The following is a 4882-nucleotide window of genomic DNA, read 5'->3' on the forward strand; positions in this document are numbered from 1 at the left end:
TGTCTTGAGGGTTAGAAAATGTTTTAATCCCCTCATAAGTCCTAAGTCCTAGGTCCTAGGTGATTTTTCCAAAGGCTAAGTTCGAGGATCCAAAAATAAGAATAATAAAAAATAAAAGATATAAATAATAAAATTAAATTAAAAAAAAATAACTAAAATAATAAAATAAGTCAAAATTTTGAGAAAATAAATGCACAATTTTAATTTTTAAAATATTAAAATGCATTTAAAATTTCGACGGATGAGATTGAAAGGGATTTTGATCTTCATTGATGATCGAGATTAGTTTGACATGGATCACTTGAACTAGCCGTTGGGAATTTTTCCTTTAAATAGGGTGTTAGGGGTCATTTGAGATCATTCGATCTGTGAGTCTTGTGCTGAAGAAAGCTCTCTTGTAATCTTTTTCTTGTGCAATAAAGAAAGACTTTGGGGTTGAAATCTTGCTGGTGTTACTCTTCTAAAATGTTGTAAGTTGTTTCATTTTCTGCATAAATTTATTTTCAGCCATTGGTAATAGCTTGATGAAGAGTGATGTTGAACACAGGTATCTTGTTTACTCACTAGGGTTTGAATGGTAATAGAATTTCTGAAAATAATGGTAGGTATCTCCATTGGATTTGGATTTTACTACTGTTTTTTTCCCTCTTTATTGATAGTTGAAGTGAGTTGTGCAGAAAAATCTAGATTGTAAAGACCAACAGGCGTTTGGGGAAGTTCTCAGCTGAACCAGCCAACTCCCAAAAAGCATTTTCTAGAAGAGCCCAGCGAGTTTTGATCCCGGATTTATCATTTAAGTTTATCTTTTGAATGCATGAGAGGTTTTCTGAAGTATCTCATAGTAAATCTGAAATTCTAAAAAATATTACTGTGGATTATTGATAAATCTGGCTGCTTAGAGTCATTATTTTGTGAATACTGTAATTATTTAGTTAAATTTTGGGTTATTTCCTTGCATATTTTGTCTCTAGGTTTTTTGTTTGCAGGTTGCAGGAAGAGTTTCTTGTTGGAAGCCAGATCTAGGCCCTGGAGGGTAAGATCTGGCCTCACAACCAGTTTTTACAGGGACACTGTTTTGTTGTCCAAGGGTTTCAAATTCAGTCACTTTTAGATCTAGAAATTTGTTGCAGGGTTTCCATCAGAAGCAAAGGGAGTTAAAAATTTTAAGATTTCAGAAGAAGTTCCAAACTCCATATTCCTCCATCAAAACCTCACACAGGTTGTCGCTGCCTCATTCCCTTCACGCAAACCCATCTTCCACCGAGCTGCCTGTCCACCACTGCCAGAAAACCTTAAACCCTCTACCTGTGCGTGCCACTCCTATTCCACTGCAAATCTCCCTCACGCAGCTCTCTGCCTGCGTCTTCCTTCCCGTTCCTCCTTATTGCGTCCATTTCCACGCATTCTCATTCCCTCCACACTCCTTTTTCCTTCACATCCAGCTCCATCGCAGCTTCCATTCTCCCATCGCTTCCCTCTGTCTGTCATCGAAGTGCTCTTCTGCAGCCCATACCCATCACGTTCCTCTTCACATTGCTCGGCCACCTGTGTGTTGATCCTCACCTACAATACATTTTTTTTTCTGTCTTGCTCTTCCCATCCAATCTTCGTGGACCTGCACACGCCCACGCACAACGCAAAAAACACTGATACGTATACGACGTGGGTAAGAATTGGGGGTTTTCCATATGCGTTGGTTAGATTTTTGTTTAATTTAGATTCAGATCTAAGTCATTTTGGTTAGGTTTCGATTTTAAATTAAAGTTTAGTTTTATCTTTGGTTTAGCCGTTAGTTCATTTAAATTTTAGATTTATTTCTTTTGTTTTAGTTTTTAGATTTAGATTTCTTTAAATTTAGATTTAATTTTTTACAATTTGATTTAAAAAATAATAATAATAATAATAATAATAAAAAAAGGCGTAAAGAATTTTTTTTTTCTTTTATTTAGTTTTAGAATTAAATTTTAGATTTAGATTAGTTTAATATTTGAGTTTTAAGTTAGGTATTAGTTTTAGTTTATTTGCTTTTTCACTTGGTTTAGTTTAGTGTTAATAATTTTTAAGTTTTATTTACTCTAATTTTTGCTTAGCTCATTTTTTTTTAATTATAAAAAGGGTACCAAAAAAGTTCCTTTATGGTTTAGGATTTAAATTTAGATTAGATTAATATTTAAGATTTTGAGTTATTTTGTTTAGTTTTTATTTTAATTAAAAAAATTAAAAATATATAAAAATTTTGAAATATTTTTGTGTCGCATTTAGTCTTAGCATATTTTGTCACGTTTCCAAATTTTGGTGTATTTCGCTAAGGCTAATAGATTTTTGATGTGGGATTAATATTTATCATTTTTATGTGGTTAAACATGCTTAAATGTTCATTTGAAGATTAGCTATATGAAAGTGATAACTGGTTAGCATTTAAAATTGTGTGGTTATTTAAAGCATTTAATCTTTTAAATTTTAATTGTTGGAATATTGTTAAGGCATTGAGCATTTATCGATTACCTCGCATTTGGTAAAATTAATCTTTGTTTGGGTTATTTGATGATAAATGATTGTTAATGGTGGAATTACAAAGTTCATATTTCTGCAGCATTTGATAAACAATTATTTAATCATTAACTCCATAAGGCACTGGTACATTAACTTCTAAAATCAATCAGGTGCTAATTTGCCTTGTTGTGTCTCCCAACCCAACTGGTCCACAGTTGGTCATCCTTTATCCCATAGGGTCTACCCCCCTTAACCTCGAGAGACGGCTTAAACGGAGAGATCGGGGATTAGGGTGACAGCCTCCGATCTGAGCGTTGTCGTGACAATCTGTGCGACAACATTTTTTGGCGTCGTTGCTGGGGATAGAGTTTTTTCAGTCCTTGGTTCCTTCAACATCTCATTTCTTTCCTCTCCCCTTAGCTCTTTCCTTTCAAGCTTTTCCGCATTTCACTTCCTGTCCGGGTGGCGACTCCACTTCATATATCATCTGCAAGAGTGTATACTAGAATACATCCAAACAGTTTGTGCAATCCTGCTCCTGATCCTAAAAAGGCTCTCAGGGTACGATTACACAAACTCTCTTCTCGTACACTTCTTGTTAACCTCGGACAAGAAGCCCTCTCTGATATCCACTCTCTTTTTACTAGCTCGGTTGGGCACGACATCATGGATATATATTCCCCTTGCGATTTTTCTAACATTCAAGGTTATCCCAATGATCTTCCAACACTTGGGATAAATAAGTTGCCTAGCTTTCATGAAGATAGCGTGATTAGTGCTAACTCACATCTGAGAGCTTTTAGTATATGGATGGCTAAGTACACAAGATCTGCTGATTTCGATCATGAAGATGCTAGAATGACTCTTTTTATTATAACTTTGGAGGGCGATGCTCATGAGTGGTTTTCAAAAAAGCCTTGGAATTCATTTAATTCCTTATAATCGATCATTGATGCCTTTAAGGAAAAGTATGGGGATAAGAGAGAAGGAAGACACCTCATGAAAGCTATTAGCATAATAAAGAAGATAGAAAATGAAACCATTGAAGAATTTAACAAAAGGTTTAATGATATTATTAAAGAACTACCTCAAGATTATAAACCTACCGACAAATCTCTTCAAGAGTTTTACATTGATGCCTTCAGTTCTAAGCCCTCTTAGGAATTTAGGCGTGCTAGACTTAATGATTATAGAGATTGCCAAGCCTTAGCAATAGAGCTTGAAAAGGACAAGGTGGCATCTGGGAAGTCTGAGATCCCAGGTTTCGATAGGGCTGCTACGAAACTAAAAGAACCTAAAGGAAAAGCAGTTCAAAAGCCTGAAAGTGAGCTTGTTCAGAAATTGTTCCAAAAGATCGAAAGCATGGAAATTAATCATAATAAGGAGATAGCTACTTTGCAGAATAGGTTGGTCCAAATGGAAAGAGCACAAACACAAAATTTCCAACCTAGAAATAATAATAACAGAAATAACAATTGGCAAAAGAAGGGTCAATCTAGTGAGCAGAGACCTCCTAATTCACTTACTAATTTGGTCGATAATGCTCCGCCTTACTGTCGAGTTTGTGATGCTCTTCAAGAAGAGGCCACTTGTCCCATCGTTAGAAGAATTTTAGATAATGGAATGTTTGGGGCAGGTGATCAAATAAATGTAGTGGGTAACAAGTTTCCTTTGTCTATGGATGATTGGATGGAGGTCAAGGAAAATAGTCGTGACGTTATGAATCCCTCGTCAGCTTTTAGTATAAATAACCTTGAAAATGAAGATGACATTTTGGCTAAGTTATATGGTGAAAAACCCTCTCCATAGCAAATCATGGAAATTGCTAGAGATAAAGGTTTAACCTGTTATAGATCTAATACCACTTGTTATAGCTCTGATACCACTTGTTATAGAACTAACCTGCAAATATATCAAAACGTACCAATATACCCAAGAATAACAAGATAGAAATAGATAGGAATGCTTCACTTTATTGATCAAACCCTTAAGGTAGGGCAACACCATATGTTCACTCCTTAAGGAAGGAGAACACTCCACAAGCCATATGTATGTTCATACAATATTCCTTGACATCTCTCAATGGGGAGTCTCTAGCCTCTATATAGGCCTCATACATACAATACCATGGTTCCCTCAATACCATCTATCTAATACCATGGGTTTATTACATTATTGCTAACTACTTATGGTCCCTTACATGATACGGGTTAACCACCTTATTTATTACTATGGCCCATCCCATTATTACATTATTCCCTTGGGTACCTCCCTTTGTACCCCATATTATCCCCCCTAGGTATACTACTTTCCACCCCCCCTTAACATGTTTCATCCCTGAAACATGGGAAGAACAGAAATAATAAGATCTACTCAAAAGAGTAGTCCA

Source organism: Pinus tabuliformis, chromosome 4_1 (assembly GCF_031772625.1).
Source record: "Pinus tabuliformis cultivar Carrire ecotype Pingquan chromosome 4_1, CPIR1, whole genome shotgun sequence".
Classification (NCBI taxonomy): domain Eukaryota; kingdom Viridiplantae; phylum Streptophyta; class Pinopsida; order Pinales; family Pinaceae; genus Pinus; species Pinus tabuliformis.